We start from the raw sequence: 20,005 nt of genomic DNA on the forward strand, positions 1-20,005 counted from the left end.
GTTTTTTGTTTGTTTTGTTCTCCAATTTTATTTATTTATTTTAAAACTCTCATGTAGTCTAGGCTGGTCTCGAACTCCTTGCATGGCCAAGAGGATGACCTTGAACTCCTGATTCTTCTGCCTTTGCATGGACATGGGATGCAGGGGTGACAAAAATAGGCTACCATGCCCAGCTTTGGTTTTTGTCTTTCTGTTTTTTGAGATACTCTTACTCTTTAGCACAGGCTGACCTGGAGCTCATGGCAATGCTTCTGCCTCAGTCTCCCGAGTGTGGAGATTATAGACACGGTCAGTGTTCATGCTTTTCAGGTGTCTAGTGGGAGGGAATGGTCTACCTTATCAGGAAGCCTTCCCAGGGATGCTGTGTAAAATCAAACAGGGACGGCAGGATGGCCTGCTGAGTGTTCAGGCTGGGCGGTGGAGACAGGTTTCTAGGCTTTTCCATTTATTGGATCCAAAGAGCTTTCACAGGTACAGGGCATTCACAGGTACAGGGCATACATGGAAGGCCCAGTGGGAGTGAGCATCCAGGAATAGACCTGCCGACAGGAAAACCAAAGAGGTGCATGTCTGGATACCGTTTCAAGCTACCCCGTGGGCTTAAAATGAAATTGGCGGGAGCTGTGCACACTGACTCAGCTCCTCCTGGGGCCCGGCCTTTTCTAAGCATCACCTTAATGTGGCATGATGACCCTTTGAGGTGGGGTGCTCATGTTCCCATTTTACAGGGACCAGAAGAGAAGCTCCAAGACCAAAAGCAGGAACCAAGCTCCACGCTTGCTCTAGACATAAGGGCCCACAGCCTTGGGAAGGGGTCAGCCAGCCGCGGAGGTTTGTCTGAGCGGACTAACACAGGCAGACCACAGAGGACAAAGAGAGGGTTGGGAAGGAGGCCCACCTGATCTCAGCAGGATTAGCCGGTTTCATTGTGGATCAAAGCTGACTAGACTCCCGACAGAGGTCACCGCTCAGGCACAACCACAGGAGCAGGTCTGGCCAAGAGGGAGGAATCCAAGAGTCGCTGCGCCGCCCGCCGGTGGTCGGTGGGAGTGTCTCAGAACGGAGGTGGCGCTCTGGAAGACCGCCAGAAGGGAATGAAGCTTCCTCTAGCTGTAGCCCAGACAAAAACTGAGGTCTGAGCAAAGGTGCCAGGCTATTGCTCTTTCTCCTGGCTTAGGGAGGGAAGTAAGAGAGAACCAGTGTGGTCCTAGGAATCAGGCAAGCCTAGTTTGAATATTGACTTTCCCTATGGATTTGCTGCTTTGTGTCTTGAGGAAGTTTCTCAGGTTCTCTGAGCAAATTACCGGTATTTCACAGGTTTTTGGAGACAATGAGATATGTTACTATACGTGAACTCTGAGCTTCAGTTTTATACAACATGAATACTCAATGACACTGCTGATATTATCCTGATATGAACACCCATGCTTATCACCATTTTTTTTTTTTGGAGACTCTCCAAAAACCTTTGTTTGTTAGGACCCATCCACACCCTTGTGCAACTCACAATATAAAGGTTCATCTTCTCTCTCTTGCTGAGTTTCTACTCAGCAATCACGATCCATTTCAAAAATGTCTTACACTGTGAAGGCCTTGCCGGTGTTTGCAATCCAAAGCATGCCCTCATCACACCATGAGTGATAACATTTGCCTCCAGTCTGTCCACTCAGCCGAGCTTCGGGAGGCACAGAAACTGGCTGTCCTCTCTGTGCAATGATTCTCCATGTGGTGGGCATATCCTGGTGAACTCCAGACCACTTCAGGCATCCCAGAAGTCGTCGTCGTAACTATGTTTCTGCCTCTGGGATATGATTTACCGTTTTCGTCTTGTTGCTATTTGCTTTGTTAGTGAATTAAACTGCTGGCATTTTAGTAGTAACAGGAAGTGACGCCAGAGCACCGTGCTGCCATTGAGGTCTCCGCTGGCACACACAGGCCAGGGTCAGTTAAGAACGTCCTTAGTGAGGGCTGAGATGTGGCATGTGCCAGGCCCTAGGTTCGATCACCAGCAAATCCCCCAAAGTCTTCATCAAAGCAGGGAAATGCTTCATTTGTAGAACTTACCCTGAGCATGTGTCTTTTTAGCAACCAGTGTGTGGCAAAGTAAGCAGGGATAAAGAAAGAGCTTTGCTCTGTACCAAAGCTCTGTGCCATTTGCCTCTGAGCCAAGGAAGCTGTTCTTCACAGAATGCCATTTCTACCTGGAAGACGTGGGCACGGTCCATTAGACGCAGGTAACTGGTCCGCATTTCCTCAGAAGTTATCGAAGCGCGTCTGTCTTTGTCACAAAAGCAGCTGACGGTGTTTATGGGTAAGGATAGTATAACTTTGAGTATAACTTTATCTGTTAAGCCACTGTGAGCTCAATGGTTCCTCCACACCCTTGGTCTGATGGGAGAGACAATGACAGACAGGATGTTTTCATGGGGTAACAAGACACATTGCTGTGTAAAAGGTCTGTGTGAGCTGGTGAAGAGCATGGTGCCAGATGGACTCTGCACGATGGGTCTTACTGTGACAGAGCAGAAAAGGCAGCTTTGGATCTGTCGTCACAACAACCTTTAGCTTTTGTCAAGGGCTTAGTGGAATACGGAAGCATTCCCATAAGGCTGGTAAAATTCTTCCCAGGGTTTCCAAGAGTCTGCTCATGGGACACCAGGCTAGCCCGATTTATGGCCCTAAAGTGAATGCAGGAGCAGACGTGGGAACCCAGGTAGCTTTGATTAAACCCAACATTTAAAGGGTTCGAAAACATGTGCCACAATGCCACAGAGCTTCTCACTCAGCAGCTCGGCTCTTGTAAAAGCTACTTTATTTTCATGAAAATCTGTTGCCCACAAATATGTATTGGATTGGATTCCTTACATTAAACAAAGAATGGATGAATAGATGCGGTCAGTTTTACTTCTTATAAATAGGTTCTTGAGGTTCCCAGTAATGTTTGCTGTTTTAGTTTCTGTGGGACAAGGTCTCACTGTATAGCTCAGGTTGGAGCAGAACTCGCTATGTAGCCCGGGCTGGCCTTGAACTGTGACCTTCCTGCTTCAGCTTCCTGAGTGGTGGTGTTATAGCCTGTGCCACTGTGCCTGGCTTGGATTCCTCGGTTATTTTTAAGAGTGTACAGATTCCTGAGAACAGAGACCCGGAGAGTTGCTGGCATAGCACATATCAGTTGCTCACTGAAGATGTATGGTGTCACAGAATTTTGGACTGGCGACTGACTAGTCAGGCTACCTCAGCCTGCATTCACTCTGGGTGTTGGTGCAGGTGTTGGTGATATTTGAAACAGATACCTAATGTAGGTTAAATTTATACAGAGAAAAGTGTATTCTGATCACAGTGCTAGAGACCAGAAGTTTACAAAGCAGCCTCTGATGAGGGCCACATAAGGGAGGCTTCCTTCGCCTGGTGACTGAAAGGGGCTGCTGGGAGCCAGAGCTGATGTTCATGGCAAGAGAACACAGGGCTGAAGAGCTCACATCTTCAGAACAGGGAGGCTGGAGTCCCACAGTCCCCTCTGAAGACAAATTCCTAAAAACACTGGGCTCCCTGTCTTGAGCGTCTCACTGTGTTGCACCACCCCAAGCCTCCAGCACAGGAGCTTTGGATGGAAAGACAGCTCACAGACCACAGAACTCTGTGTCTGCTCCTCATGGGTCAGTCTTGGGACTCTCTGGTCAGCTCCTCTGGTGACTGTAACAGGAACTGGTCCAGAGACCTTGCAGCTCCTTCAAGCAGAGTTTGGCAGACTGATTTATGCTAAGTAGGATTACCCAGGGGCCCTCTCAGCCACATCCCAAATTGCTTCCTCAGACTGCAGGCTCTCAATCCATTTGTTTCCGGCCTTTAGACTGGGTTTAAGCCAGATTGGGTGGCATATGGAATCGCTGAGACCATCATTTGAAATTAAATTTCAGAGATGTTATGGGTCAAGTCTGGGGCAGCTTGTGGGCTATTTTTGAAGATGGGCCATTTCAAAGGAGAGCAAAGGTGGACGCTTCCCACTCCTGCCTTCCCCCGCGTGGCTGTCCGTGACGCATCCTGTTTCAGGAGGATGGCGGATTGTGCTCTCCTTACTGATGGGCAGACCTAAGTGGGGAGCAGTGACCTTTTCCTGCCACCCTGTAAAGTAATCCAATCTCCCCTCTCGGCCTGAAAGAAAACCCCTTCCCTGTCTGTGCTGAGTGGCTGCCTTTCATTAGAGCTGAGGCCACTCAGCACTTGAAGAAACAGTAATGGGCCTGGAAGAGAAAGAAGCCCATTAGCTACCGTAGTAAAACACCAGAAAGAAGAAATCCAATGACCTTCAAGGCTCTCAGGGCTTGTGGAACTTGAGGACACCCTGGGGCTTCTAGCACCATGGTGGGGGAGGCCTCCCTTGCTGGGCCTCTGGAAGAGATCACTAGAAGCCACAGCTGGACGGAGGGGGGAGGAGCATTGAGATGCAGCTGTGATTGGGGCCTTGGCCAATTCTAGGGAAGCCAGGGTGACTTTGTGTACTTGTCTTGCATGAAAGAGCCTCAGTTTTTCTCCCCGACAACAATCCCTTCTCCATCACTACCCTCCCCCCTCCATTACTACCCTCCCTGCTAACCTCCACTCCAGGAAGGGCCAGAGCCTGAGGCAGTAAGGTTCTTGGCAGGAGTCTCCAACAGTGAACTCCTGCACATCAGGGAAGTCGGTGCTGGAATCCACAAAGAAGTCTAGATTATGTGCCATTCCCAGACCACAAAGAGCAACCATCTAGGGATCCAGAGAACAGAATGATCTAGTCCAAGCGTGCAGAAAGCTGGAACTAGAAGAAAATTTTAAGTCTCATTCTAAAAAGAAGTTGTGTTTTAAATGAAAAAAAAAAAAAAAAGCCCACAGGAAGTACTAAATGTCTGTATGCTGAGCAAGTGTGTTGATGAGTGAATGAATGAATGAATGAATGAGCAAGTTTACATGTGGAAATCTGGTGTAACTTGCTTAGGTAGGCATTTAACCATTCTGGGCCTCAGTATCTTCTCGTGTGTGAAGTGGAAATGCTAACCAAGGCATTCCACAGGTACCTCTCGAAGGCGTACATAATTGTTCAAGGTAAATGCTGAGAACAACGCCCAACACACTTGTAACTCATCTGTAAGTGTGAGCAAGTTTCCATGTGCTTGCACCTATTGTGAAAGTGTCTTCAGCAGCAGCTGTGGCTGCTGTCTCTGCAGTCCTGGCTCAAATTCTAATGTCATTTAATTTGCGATTTCCCGCATCCCACACATTAGAGACTGAAGGCTAGAGGCACGGGGCCACAGGTTTGCAGAGCCAGGTATGTGTTAAGCTTGAAACCCAGGACAAGTGGCTGAGGTTCCTGTTTAATATCAAAGTGGACCTGACCTCCAGGTTCTCCCAGCATCCCTCAGTCCCTTCCTGTTACAGGATATGGCTGGTACACCCTGTCATCTACCCTGAACTCTCCAGGCCAAGGATTGGTTTCCCCTTCACCCAGAGGCTTTCCCCTATGTAACCCGCGGACCTTTTGGTTACTAGTCTTCTTTTGCTCTTTCTTTTACACCTTTGGCCTCCTGGGTGCTATACTCGGTTCCCCTCTCTCCATTCTCCTCTCCTTCTCCCCACATGGTTCAAGGTCATGACCACTCCGGATTCTCCCAGATGTCTCTGCCTCTGGCTATGCCTCTCTTGTAACTATAGTAAGCTTTCTCCTCCACCATACATAGGAGTAGTCATGTCCTGTCCTTTCCCTTTTCTTTCTTTTCCTTTTCTTTCTTTCTTTCTTTCTTTCTTTCTTTCTTTCTTTCTTTCTTTCTTTCTTTCTTTCTTTTATTCAGCATGAACAGCTGCCATGTATATGCTGAGACCAGAGCCTCGGGACTGAGAACCCCAGTAGGACAGCCTGCTGGGCCCTGATGTGATCAACTATCAGAAGAGGCTGCAGAGAAACAAGCAGCCCATTGCAGGCTGGTAGGCCAGGTCCTTGAGGCGGGGCCATTCAACATGATATGAGATGGGGTGTGGAGAGAGCAGCTGCGAGCTATTTTTGCCTGTGATGGCTACAGAAAGCAAATTACAGGGATGGCAGTGGGCGCTCATGACACTACCTAGTAGGAGAGCCGGCTTATTTTTTATTATCTGCCCACCTGGGGCTGCCAAAGAACATGGAAGTTATCCAGTTAAATATTGATTTCTGACTATTATTATTATTATTATTATTATTATTATTATTATTATTATTATTATATAAGTATGCCATATATAATCCTAGGGGCATACCTAGAATAATAATTTTTAAAAACCTTAATTTGAAATTCAAATTTTCTTGACATCTTGTGTTTTTATTTGCTAAATTGGGCACTTTTGGCTACCCCTTCACTAGGGTTAGACTAGCCTGGTGGCGTTTAAGTCTTGTAACCAAGGGAATCTCTAAAGACTGGTGTTTAGGTAACTTGGGCTCAGAGAGAACTCATCAGGCCCAGGGTTAGAAGGCCAGCAAATCACAACAGTTGGAAAGAAAGTCAAGTTCATGACTCAGGAAGCCATGTTCTTCTGTCTCCTAGGCTTCCAAGAATGCTGGACCCAGGTAGGAGAAGAACAGCCAATGGAGCACAGATGGGGATCAGGGTGTACAGCCGAGGTCACTGAGGCAACATCACTTTTCCAATATCATCTGGAGGCTGAGAGGTGGTTCAATGGTTAAGAGCATTGGCTGCTCTTCCTGAGGACCTGGCTTTGGTTCTCAGCACCCTCATGGCAGTTCAGAACCACCTTTAACTCATGTTCCAGGGGATCTGATGCCCTCTTCTGGCTGCCATGGGTACTGCGTGCATGGAAGGAGGGGCGTAAACGACAGCAACTCGGTCCATACGTGTAATCAGGCACACACACACACAAACATTTAAAGCATTAATGTACCTATTAATACATTATCTAAATTGAGTGTTTCTGGTGCTGGCGATGAACCCAGAGACTTGTGCATGCCTGTCATCTCTCTACCACCAAGGGCCAAGCACCCAGTAATACAAGGCACAGGGCTTATTTGGCAATAGAAGTAGACGGTAGTATCATTATGTACTCTTCCCATTTTACAGAATGAGAAAGTGAGGCCCAGAGAGGCCACAGATCCACAGGAGGCCCAGAAAGGCCATAGGTTTGGGAGCCACAGGAACTCAGACACACACACACACACACACACACACACACACATTTATTTATTTATTTATTTATCTATTTATTTATTTATTTTCATTTTTTAGCACTCCTTGCCAGGCCCAATGGAGGCCTTCCTGCTCCACGTTTGCTGCCTATTCAGATCTGATGCTCCTCCCCTCCCTGTCTGAGCAAAACAATGCAAATTGAGATCCTCAGGGATGACTGGTTTGGGGCAGTTCTGTTGTTGCAGATGCCATGCTTAATGCTACCCTCTTGAGCCACGAATCCCTGTCCCAGACCTCTTTGCAGGCCCTAGCTGTACCCCCATGTGTAGATCCCCAGCCTTGGTCTTCTTTTTATCTTGTGGAATGAAGGATGCTAGGAAGGGAGCAGCTGACAGCAGCTCAGGGTCTCAGCAGAGCTGGAAGTTGGAGCCAGGCCTCTGGTGCTATGGTGACAGTTACTATAGAAACTCACAAGCTGCACTCAACCAGCCTACAGGGAATTGTGAGGTTTGTCATAAGCGAGAGCCAATAGAGAAGTGGGAACCCTGGAGTTAGAGTTTGAAGCAAGGGCCAAGTCTCATTTTGGAGCTACCCCCACGTGTTCCTCCATCTTCCTGGCCTGCCACTTCTTCACCCCACCCCCTTTTAGTACCACACTGTCTCGAGTGTCAAATAGCTGGCTGGATGCCCTGGTGCCTTCTTTACTTGATTGTTGCTATTTCCCGAATTTATCTCTTCTACCCCAACATATCTTTCTTTCAAGCACAGGACACTTGCCACCAGGAACACAGACAAACAAGGTCTCTGGCCACATAGAACTCCCCATCTAGGACACCAGCATTACAGAGACGCCTGAATGAATGCATGAGGGCATCCCGAGCCAAGGAAAGACAGAAGAGGCAACGAAGCGGCAAGATTATGTGGCTTTAGGCACTGGGTGGTCGGAGAGCTGTGTCTAGAGAGTGGCGACCATTTCTCTGTATCCACTGTCCTCCTCCTCACCTTCTCATTTCATGTATTTGTGTGCTTCATCCCTAATTGATATACTGTTTGGAGGCGTGTCCTTGTTGGAATAGGGTGCGGCCTTAGTGGAAGACATTTGTCACTGGGGGTGAGGTTTAAAAAAACTCTCACATTTCCACTGCTCCCTCTCCCTCTCCTCCCTCTCCCTCTCCCTCTCCCTCTCCCTCTCCCTCTCCCTCTCCCTCTCCCTCTCCCTCTCCCTCTCCCTCTCCCTCTCCCTCTCCCTCTCCCTCTCCCTCTCCCTCTCCCTCTCCCTCTCCCTCTCCCTCTCCCTCTCCCTCTCCCTCTCCCTCTCCCTCTCCCCCTCCCCCTCCCCCTCCCCCTCCCCCCTCTCCCCCTCCCCCTCCCCCTCCCCCCTCCCCCTCCCCCTCCCCCTTCTCCCTCTTCTTCCTCTTTGTCTCTCTTTCTCTCTTTCCTTGCTGATTAAGATCAAGAAGTAAAGCTCTCAGCTCTCTCCAGCACCATGTCTGCCTGCACACTGCCATGCTCCTGTCATCATAATAATAGACTTACCTCTGAAACTGTAGGCCAGCCCCAGTTAAATGCTTTCCTTTATAAAAATTGCCTTGGTCTTGATGCCTGTTCACAGCACTGGAACGTGACTAAGGCAGGCACTATAACGTTCGAGACTATTGCTCGCTCCAATGTGCTTTCTCCACACAGTCAGGAGTGAAGTTTGAGGCATTGCTGCATCCCAGGTGTCTAGGAGCCACAGAGATTCCATGCAGTGCACACATTCCATAATTGTACCCTGCAGGTCAGTAACCTCCATAAGCATGTTCTCACTTTCCCTGCATCTGAGTTCCATGATGTAACCGTCATCTGATCACACCGAGGAGCTGAGGCTCAATTAGGGTTCTTCCAAGTTCCACATCTGGCTCACGGAAGGCCCAAGTTCCAAGCCCAACTCCAACGTTTGGGGTACTTTGTAGATGACAGGGTCACAGCTTGACTGAAATATCATCCACGTACCACCCAGTCCCCTTTAAATGTGTACCTGCAAATAGCTTCAACTCTATTCAAGTTGTGTAAACGGCAGAACAATCCATCCATTTCCAAATGCCTTCACCATAAAACAAGAAAACAACATCATTCCCCTAGCTGTGCTCCAACTGCACCTTGTAAGAGAAATGTAAAGTCCTTAGGCTGATGGTGGCTGTAAACACAGAGCTGAAAGTGTGTGTGTGCATTGGGGGCTGGCTTTCATCAGTGCACTCTGTGCTTCTTGGCGTGTGTGATGTGTACCTGTGACTTCTTTCAGTCAGGACTCCACTTCTCCATGAAAGATCTCAAAACAACCCACAGACAACTAACTGAAATTCCACCAGAGACATGGGTGCTCTCTGGAGTGAGTGGGGGTGGGGTTGGGGATAGATGGGGGGGGAGGGCACAGACTATGTAGCCACTCAGAATGTCTAGAATTCACCAGCATCAATGGTATTTAGGAGCTCCTGACACACTAGAGCCACTCTGCCCGCCCCTCCAGAAAAAGCCTTTGTCCCACCAATTTGATGTCAGTCTGTAGTTGAGACGGACCCCCAGGGCCTGTAGTGATAGAAGTGATGAATGCTCTTCCTTCCTAGTGCCATGCACGGGCTCCACTGCTCCAAGTCCTCACATTCCCCTCCTGTGACCCTGCTCAAGAGCTGGCAGAGCTGCCCTCCCAGCTTCTAATCCAACTCAGTTTGAGAATGTCTTCCTGGACAGACTCTCGTGCCCTCAGGCGGTCAGCCCATCTCTCCCCCCCCCATTCTGATACCATCGACAACCTCCAGGCTATCTTATGGGTTCTTCCACTGGGCAGGCTATAGGTGTGACAAGTTACCATTCTCCCCCTAAGGTGGATTTATTTCTGCAGTGACTGATGATAGAACAGGAGGGAAATGCCCACCTATGTTTCCTGTCTTATTTTAAAAAAGAAGGACAAACAGACAATGCCGCTGATAACTGGGTGGAAAGATATCCAGGTCAATAAGTACGGAGGACTGGGAAGCTCCCACGCCTTTGCCTGGAATCCTCCATGTTTGCCACCTGACAGATCTCTGAATTCTGTCCTTTCTGGACGTTTTCAGGAGTGGTTGATTAAATTATTGGGTGGTAGGATCAACTTAGCCTTCAAATCCATTTGCCTCCCTGGAGGTTGAGGGGTGGGGGTGGCAGTCCCAATCCTCCAATCCTGAAGCCACCCAAGGGCTGCCAGGCACCATCCACCATCCATCTCACTCACATCTAAAATCCATTTGTAAGTGAAGATCTCACTGCTGTCAGGGGCCACATGCCAGGAACTGGGAAAGACCAAGGTGTAGGACTTCCAGGCGAAACACATCATCTCTCAGGCAGTGGCTGGGACTTTCCCTCAGATTTCCTTCTTGTCCCTTGGGACCTCACATCTTATTTAACCGGCTTCTTCATAAGTAGCTACTCGGCCATTTATATTCTTCTAAATGTCCGGTGTAATGTGAGTGTAGCCTGTGACAGTGGTGTTTTTGTTTTTAATGTCTACAGACTTGAGTCACAAAGCGGGAACCTCTGAGGCATACATCATGTCCACCTCACACTTGAACAGATGTCACCAAACTGCCTTCCCAAAAGCTCCTTTGGAATTTTCATCTCTTGGTCAACAAGTATCCATCCTATGTTCTTTCTGGGCCTTAAGTTTTTCTTCTTGCTCTGTTTATCTCTCCCCACCCCAACAGCAACATCTATGTGTGTCTCTGTATATTACCCTGCATGTCCAATCCACACATCCCTTTTCTCCTTCATCTGTTAAGCTTCTATGTGGTTTTTGAGACCCGGTTAAAATATTCCCTGCTTTCAGAGGGTTTCTTAATTCCCCCAGAATCAGCTGGCCTGCATCCTCCCTTCTTTTAAACTCCTACAGCCCTCTCTGTCAGACTTGTCATGGGACACAGATCTCATTTGGGTGCTGGGCAATCCCGCTCAAGCCTCTAAACCTAGAGAAGAAACGATACATCACAATCTCTGGGCTTTCTGTGCTGGGAAATATTTGCTTATTTAGTGTCATTATGTCCAAGCTTTTCCCACAAATGTTTGTTGAATAAGTGAAGGTTTTTTGTTTTAAACAAAAGAGACCAATGCCTGTTATTATTCAGACAGGGTGAGGCAGAGACAATGTGAATCATAGAATCTGTGGGCAGAGCAGGTCAGGCTAGAGGGCACCCTGAGGGTCCTTGGCAGAGACCTTGATCGCTTTGCAATTTCTAACATTCTGACATCTTCTCTTGAGTCTCTCTGGACTCAGGCATTCAAGGTGACCTTATCAAGTCTCTATTCCAAGACAGCTCCCCCAGAGCGGCCACTGATCTGAATATCCAAATCAGCTTCCAAAGTCAGATCCACTACCTTGTAAAATCCAATAAATGTCAAAGATATGTCAGGCCCATCAACCTCTGGGAGTCTATTCAAAGAGTGGCTAAGGAAATTCTGGGTGCCAGGACAGTTAACTCTGAAACTCTTGAACATAAGTCATTAGGAAGTAAGTAAGGTTTAAAACTGACTAGCTCAGTTGAGAGTCACGGCCCTTTCTTCTACTGACACAAACACAGCATCTGTTAGTATGACCAGCCAAGTGATTGCAGAATTTAAGTGATTGCCTCAGAGACCTTTAACTCCCTCCCTCCCTCCCTCCCTCCCTCCCTCCCTCCCTCCCTCCCTCCCTAATATTCCTTGCACACCTGCTTTCTAATAATCTCTTATAGCAGTATAAATATCTGCTTGTGTAGGGGTCATTACACCTTGTGGCTGTTAATAATGACCATCAATGTAGCAGATTCAAGAATCACCTTGGAGACAAACCTCTGCGCATGTTTGTGTGGGAGTTCCAAGACTGGGTCAGCTGCGGTGTGAAGATCCACCCTGCTGTGTGTGGGGGCGGCACAGTATGTGGGCTGGGTTTGGGGACCAAACACAACCAAGAGAGTTAATGGATCTCAGGGTTTCCTGACTGAGTCCCCAATGTGTGAACAGCTGTGTTTATACTCCCGCTGTAACTATTCTGCACCATGGTGGACTATACTCACAGCTTAGGAGCCAAACAACCCCCACTCCCAACACCCCCTTCCTTTAAATTGCTTCTGGTCAAGTATTTGGTCCTAGACTAAGCAAAGGAAGTAAGAGACTCATTGAGCCCCTTGAGAACAATTATCAGAACAGAGGAGGACCTTAGCCCATACTGCTTCAGCACAAAAGAGAAGTCCTGTGGGACACAGAACCAGAGTCCAAACAGCTCAGACATGGCTGGACAGAAGCCTCAGATCTGTGGTAGGAGTCTCACCTCCATGTTCTGCATCTGTCCTCTCTGTGTTAACTTCATCAGCCTTCAGGGGTCAGCTGGCTGTTTGGTAGCCTGGTAGGGAGAGAGACAGTGACAAAATCACGGGCGTGGCAGATCCATATAATTGGAAGCCACCTACCTCCAGCAGCCCCGGTGTTCCCATGTTCTGCTGCAGACCCAGAACAGTTTCCCATACCCAGAGCTAGCAGATCTCCCAGGCTAACACTGCTGGCCCCTTGGCTGCCAATCTCCATATATTCTTCTCCCAAGGCAGTTACGTTGGCTAGTTTTATGCCAACTAGACCCAAGCTAAGGTCATCAGAGAGGAGGGAGCTCAATAGAGAAAATCCCTACTTAAGATCAGGCTACAGGCAAGTCTGTAGGGCATTCTCTTAGTGATTAATGTGAGAGGGCCCAGGCCATTGTGGGTGATGCTACCCCTGGGCTGGTGGGCCTGGGTTCTATAAGAAAGCAGATGAACAAGCCAGTAAACAGCACCCCTCCATGGCCTCTGCATCAGCTTCTGCCTCCAGGTTCCTGCTCTGTTTGAGGGCCCATCCTGACTTCTTCCAATGACAGATTACAATGTGGAAGTGCAAGACAAATAAACCCTTTCTTCCCTAAGCTGTGCTTGGTTATTGTATGAATCACAGTGGAGAGAACCTGTATCCCAGGAAGACTCACTACCATGAAGGTTGTAATGCCAGGGGCGATGTTGGTTTCCCCAAGGTCGCCTGAGTCTTTGATCTCAAAAGCATTAATTATTCAAAGCCCCTGGTTTGAGTTGAAGCAAGTGGGGGTGGAAATGATATTTGCATCGGAGGCATAGTCCCCTGGATGCCAGTTTGGGGTTTTCTTTCAAGAGAACCACCTACTTAAGGAGCTCCAAAAGGAGAAATTAATCTATCTTTATTCTGATAGAAATGCAAAATGTTCCACGTCTTCCACCACAGTTAAAATGACCTGCTGGGGATTCTTGTCCACCCTCCAACTCCAAACTCTTGTCATCCAGTAGCATGACCAGCCAGGACTCTCTCTCTCTCTCTCTCTCTCTCTCTCTCTCTCTCTCTCTCTCTCAAGCTGACTGGCCATGGGCAGCCATGCCATGTTCTAACCACACTTTGTTGGTTGTCTTCAGGTAGGTGATGAGTCTGAAAGAGTCTGACGGGGTCTGAGGGCCCCAGAGCCCCATTCCAAGCAGTGACTAGATATAAAGGACACCCACTTGAATGACTTTCCTGATCTGGGACCAAGTGTCCCAAAAGGAGGTGGAAGAGGCCTGCCAGATCCATGGAGAAGCCTGTACCTGTCCTGTATGTGACTGGCCTCAAGCTCGGGGCTCTGTTTTTCCCATCTTACGCCGGTTTGTAACAGCCGCATCTAGCTTTTTTACTTACTAATAGTTATTGCATGTACATATGTGTTTATATATGCATATTCATTCCTAAATTTAGCCTGCTCAGCCCATGTAATATTACTTGTATGTATGTTTTCAGGGCTGATGTTTTGGCAGCAGGCAACTAACTTGTGTGCTCAACCTTGGGGAAGACCACTTGTGGTATTCGCAGCTTCCCTCAGTCACCTATAGTTCTTTGTATAGACTTGAAACCTTGTTGGCTTTCCCTCATCCAGCTTGACATGTTTGTATTCTGATATTTTTGATCCTCAGTTGGTTGAGTCTGGAATAAAGAACCTATGAGTGTGGAGGTCTAACTGTATTCGAATTTTACCTTCCCTCTCACTGTGACAAAAACCTGACAGACATGAACTTAAAGGAGGGGGGGGGGGTTGTTTGGGCTCACAGTTTTCAGGGATACAGTCTATCGCAGTGGGGAAGACATGTCTGCAGAGGGCTGTGTGTACATGACTTGTTCAATGGAACATGAATTTCAAGGCTCACGGGATTCAAACACCTCACACAACTTCTCAGAGCACAGGCAAAAAGCAGTAGACTCTTTGCCACAATATAAGATGAATGGCCCCTGGCCCAGCTCCTAGGAGAGACCTTTGAAACCTCATGAGCTGGGCCTCCCTCAGCTATCTGCATTTCTCTCTGATGTTGGTTTTCTAAACTCCCACCAGAAGGGCCCACTGAGCTCAGCTTACAGCACTCTGCAGCTGCTGCAACCCAAAGTCCACACATGACCCAAGACGCTCATGCAACAGCCCAAGCGCTCAGTACCTGTTCTCTGTGTTAGTTACTTTTCGAATCTCTGTGACCAAATACGTGACAAGAATCAACTTCAGGGAGAAAGGGTTTATTTGGGCTCATGGATTAAAAGAATCCAGTCTAACATGGGAGGAAAGAGATGGTGGCAGGTAGCTCTGTGCCACATACAGCATGGCTTAGCACTAGGAACTTGATAGGGGGACAGAGGCATGCAGAAAATTTAAACGCAGATACACAGACTGTAAAGCTGAGGTATGGAGGGCTGGGTTTGCTCTGATGGAGCAACACCAACTACACAACAACCCGGAATATGTTTATTATGCACAGCACAGGAGGAGGGAGTAAGTAGTCTCAGTGAGACATCTTTGTAGGGAAGCAGTCTCAGGCTGTGACCATCCAGAAGCTGCCCCTCAGTGCTTTCTGTACACTCTGTCAATATCCATGCATGGATCAAAGGAAGGCCTTGCTAATTTCCATGGGTCTGAGTCCTTGGTCCCATTCTTGTAGGACTTTCTTGTCTCTCAGATTCTCTGCCGTGGCAGGAGCAGATGACAACTGCTCGCTCACATCCCAATGGGACTTGAAGTAAAGACTGGATTGGAGCAAGACTAGACTATAGACATCTGGGCCCACCCCTTCCCCCCCATGACCCACTTTTTTCAGGAAATGCCCACCTCCTAAAGGTTCTACAACCTCCCTAAACAATTCAACCAGTTGAGGACCACACATTCAAACATAAGGCTGCAGGGGTCCGTCCACATTCAAAACATGGCAAATTTTAAATTCTCCCAGCATCAACTGACCTTACACTCATTCTGAGTTTTATCCCTCGCCTGTATAACAGAGCCTAGGGCACTCAATTGTGATGAATCTATGAGGCGTGGGCTACTGCTGCTGCTGACATCTGGTTAACACCTGGCTGTTTCCTAGCCTCAGGCACTCCAGGAGAGAGGAGTCTCTTCCAACCAGGCCTCAACCAACCCAGCCTTCAGAGTCAGAGGAAGCTGCCCGGTTTCCCTTCAAATTAGACAAAGCTATTTTGGAGTGCTCTGCTTTGCTGTGATGTCAGCACCACCTCCTCTCGGTCCCCTAGGCAGCAGAGAGTCCCTTCCTGTTTGCTGCTCCCTCCTGCCATTTCCCAGGAGGCTCACTGATCTTAAAGGGATAGATTGCTCCACAGCCCTCAGAGAGAGATGACTCTGAAGCTACGGGATGAGTATCACTTCCTGGCAGACATTCATCTAATTTCTCTACTGGGAAAGCCAAGTGTCACTGTCGAGATGTCTAGTCTCCCCGGGGAAGCAAAGTGCTCCCTGGACTACTGGTGGTAACTAAGTCTATGCCTGAAAGGTCAAATATCCATGCCACCTGCCCCATCCTCATCCCAATGTAACCATAGAAACAGGCCTGGTGGGACAAGGGAAGGCTCTCCAAATGGACCTGCCCACTGAGGAATTTGGTTCAGTAAAACTCCAAAGCTCTGCAGACATGAAGCCATCCCCATGGGGCATTACTTCATGTTGTTTTAAACCCCAGACTTAAATTTAGTCACGGTTGCCCTCAGAAGCCGCAGCCATGGGGACTGAAGATGGAACTTCTTAAAGACACTGCCATATCAACCTGCAGGTTCTTCAGGTAATGAAGATTGTCTTAAGGGCTGGTGAATAGTGGTTGGATGCCCATTCTAGATCAGGTTGTGGACCAAACATGCATGTCTCCATTTTGTAGAAGAGAAAACAAGGGCTCAGAGAGGTCCACCTCTTTTTTTTTGTTTGTTTGCTTGGTTTGTTTTGTTTTTCAAGATAGGGTTTCTCTGTGTAGCCCTGGCTGTCCTGGAACTCATTCTGTAGACCAGGCTGGCCTCGAACTCAGAAGTCCGCCTGCTTCTACCTCCCAAGTGCTGAAATTAAAGGCGTGCGCCGCCACTGCCCGGCTGAGGTCCACCACTTGACTAGAGTGGTTTTTACTGAAGTGAGTTAGATCCATGTTGCTCAGAATCTATTTCCACAAATGGCCACAGGTCTAAGATGGTCAGGTGTAAACAGCAGAACCCAGAGGGAGAAAGGACAGCAGCCATCACCCCTTGAGACCAGCCTTGTAGTGACAGCAAGACACAGACAAGGCAGAGCGTCCAGAGCCTTTGCTGCTGTCTGCCTCATGTCCAGTTCCTCTCTCCAAGATGGTCGCAGCAGCTCTTGAGGCTGAAGATCCCTGATGTTCCTTCACAAGCTCCCCCTTTGGAAAACCTCTCAGTCACCAGGATTAGCTGGCTGTCACCATGGCTCCTTTATTTCCTGCCACAGGCCCTTTTTCTTTCACACTGGTAAGGCCAAATTTCAATAACAAAGTCTTTATTAAACACCCTTCTTGTTCCCTACTCAGTTGAAGCCTGGGTGCCACCTTGACCCCAGGCACAGTTCCTAAGGGATGGAGAGTCCCTGGGGCCCACCAAGTTCTTTACAGGAGAGTCTCCAGAGGATCAGAAGATAAAGAACAGTTGGGTGTGCAGTGCTGTGACAGACTGCAGATGACACCAAATGGAGAGAACCCAGCTTTGTCTTCAAGGGATATTCTGGTTATCTTAGAGATAAAAATGAAGAGACAGCCCTTTGAGAAGACACACTCACCTAGGTAGTCACCAGCAGAAGCAATGGTGGTTAGTATATGGTCAGGCCCCCGTGTCTGCTGGTTCCTCGTCTATAGACTCTGCCATATGCAGGCGGAAAGTAATGAAAAATGATCACACCTGCACTGGGCATGCGTGGACTTTTTCTTAACTGTTCCTTAAATCATACCACACAGGTATTTCCATAGAATGACATTATGGTTTAAAGCTCAGAGTAAGATCTACATAGGTTATGTATAAATACGGTGACATTTGATGTAAGAGACCTGAGCATCTAAAGCTTTGGGTCATTATAGGAGGAGGACTTTTGCTACTGAGATGTGATGTGTTTGAGGAGGCTTCAGTATAAAGTACAGTACCAAGGCCAGGAGGTTGCAAAGGTAAAGTGGGTTTGGCCCAGTACTGGCCCAGCAAGGACAGCAACTATGGACGTGTGCTCCCAGAGAGTGGCAGACAGTATCTGTGGATATGTGGCTGGCATCCTAGTCTCTTTCTTCAAGAACTTGTTCTACACACACCCCATGTGGTCTAGTTGAACGGAGACATGGAGAGCACTTCAGGCATGGCATAGTTGGCCAGGCCAGCATTGGCCTGAAGGGCTCCTTCTGGAGCACTGAGGAAAGGCGTGTCAGGGTTTGCAGCCTTCATAAGATGGGAAGTTGGAGTCCCCAGGGGTTTCCACCTAGAAAAAGGCCAGCCCCTGGGTCACTGAGGAGACTTGGGCTAGAGATGGAGAGAGCTGCTGCTGCTTCCTTAAGGCCGGCTCTGAGAGGAACTCAGCTCCATCAGACAGGAGGAGCAGGACCTCCCTGTGGTTCCCAGAGTTCTCTGAGCATTCTTCCACATCTGCCAGCATGGAATTGGTCCCCACCAGAAGGATCATCTGATAACTCCCTGCCTCTCTCAGATGCGTATCCAGGGGTCAGGGAAGAAGATACATGCATATAAGTCAATATTACCACCACAGTGGTAGACACTGCAGGCTCAGGTCCTGCATGATGGTAGTCGCAGAACACAGCCTTAAAGGTCTATGTGGTAAAACTTGGTCTCCAGCAGGTAGGGGGACCTCCAAAAGGACAGAACTAGTGGAGGTCTTCAGGTCACTGAGTGTACCTGAGAGGGATTGTGGACCCTGGTTTTTCCCTGTTCTCTCTTTCTTACTTCTGGTCATGAGATGAACAGTTTTTCCCCAGCAAACACTACCCACATATTTTGTCTTTCCAGAGGCCCAAAGCAATGAGGCCAGCCGATCATGGGCCGAGATCTCAAAACTGTGAACCAAGCCAACAATTTTCTCTTTGTAAGCTGGCAATCTCAAGTGTTTTCAGGTGATGAGCATACCAGGTATCCATCAGACTGTCACACTTATGTGTGTGTGTGTGTATTGAAACACTACTCTGTACCCCACAAATATGTGTAATCACTACATGTTAATTTTTTATTATTTTTTATTTTATATGTTAATTTTTACTTGGAATCAATTTTTAAAAGGAAAAGGAACAATGCCTCCTATGGGCAATTGATATCTTAGAGGAATGGAATTTTCTTTGTTGTTGTTGTTTTGTTTGTTTGTTTTTGTTTTTTTAAAGCCAGAAAGAATAAGCCCTTTGTCTCTCTGGCAGCTGCTGACATAACATCAGCACTGTCCTGACCCACTCTTAGATGGGTCCCCCATCTGGCATCTTTCTTAGCTGCTTCTCCAGTTCTTCTAGGGTCCAGGAGAGTGCCGGCCATAGTGCTAACTTTCTGGCCTCATGGGCTTTTGAGAATCTTTTGGGCAGCCAGCACATGGGAAGTACCAAGCTGCTTCTGAGAGCGCCAGGCTTCTGGAGGGAGACGTCAGTGTCTCCCAAATATCTGGCCTTCCTTGGACCAGCTCATTTCAATAGCAGCTTAAACTTACTGGTGACAGGGAACCTTGCAGCAAGCTGAGCCCAGAGTAAAATTCATCCCAGGGTGTCAGCCAGCATCGCCCTCTCCACTCCTGATCCTTTCATCCAACACCACGAAAACCCAACTCTCTATCCTTCCCAGTTCCATGGCCCCATCATTGCTACACCTCTTAGTGGTGTCACATCTACGCAGGCACTGAGCAGACATGTACAGCAGGTCTGCCACAAAGGGAAAGTTGAGGGGTGGGAGTGGAGGCAGTACCTGCCCTGCCAAAGTTCCAAGGGTCAAGTTTGTCTTCCCCCCACCATGGGCAGGCCTGAGAGACCTTGTTTACCACAACAAGGTCAAGTGACAGGATCTAGGTGGAGTTACCCACCATGGCTGCCCGGAACACAGAAGCAGAACTGCCCCTGGGCTTGCCTTGAGACATCTCTGGCAGTGACCTGGAATGGACTATGGATTATCCCACCCATCTGAAACCAGGAGGGGTTGTGGGTTGGGTCTTCCCCTTTAAATTGAGAGCTGAACATTAAAGCTTGGGGCCTTGATCAGAGAACTTTGTCTTGTCCTCATCTCTTCTCGCCCTCCTTCCCCCTTCAATTCCCAGCCCCACTTTCAGGTGAACCCAGTTGACTTGTGGCCGCAGGCGGCTACAGTCAAGTCAAGTAATCCTAGAACCAAGAACTTGTACAAACTTTACTGAGCATTAGGGAGGGAGAGAGTCATGTGCTAAGAAGGGGAAAACACGCCATCTGACTAAGTCTGGTTGTCAGTGGGTTGCCAGGCATGTCTGAGTGGATTCTTAGGGAGGATATTTAACAGAGAGCCCCATGATCTGGTTTGCAGAGTCCAAG

General features: G+C 48.2%; 1 long non-coding RNA gene across 1 annotated transcript; it reads left to right on the forward strand.

The window, feature by feature from the left end:
• Positions 1-16,136: 16,136 nt before the first annotated feature.
• Positions 16,137-19,707, forward strand: LOC143442848 (uncharacterized). The gene is made up of 2 exons (XR_013111388.1): positions 16,137-16,267; positions 16,653-19,707. It is a non-coding gene; the product is annotated as an uncharacterized LOC143442848 (long non-coding RNA).
• Positions 19,708-20,005: the final 298 nt, after the last annotated feature.

The sequence above is a fragment of the Arvicanthis niloticus genome, chromosome 6 (assembly GCF_011762505.2).
Source record: "Arvicanthis niloticus isolate mArvNil1 chromosome 6, mArvNil1.pat.X, whole genome shotgun sequence".
In the NCBI taxonomy this organism is placed as follows: domain Eukaryota; kingdom Metazoa; phylum Chordata; class Mammalia; order Rodentia; family Muridae; genus Arvicanthis; species Arvicanthis niloticus.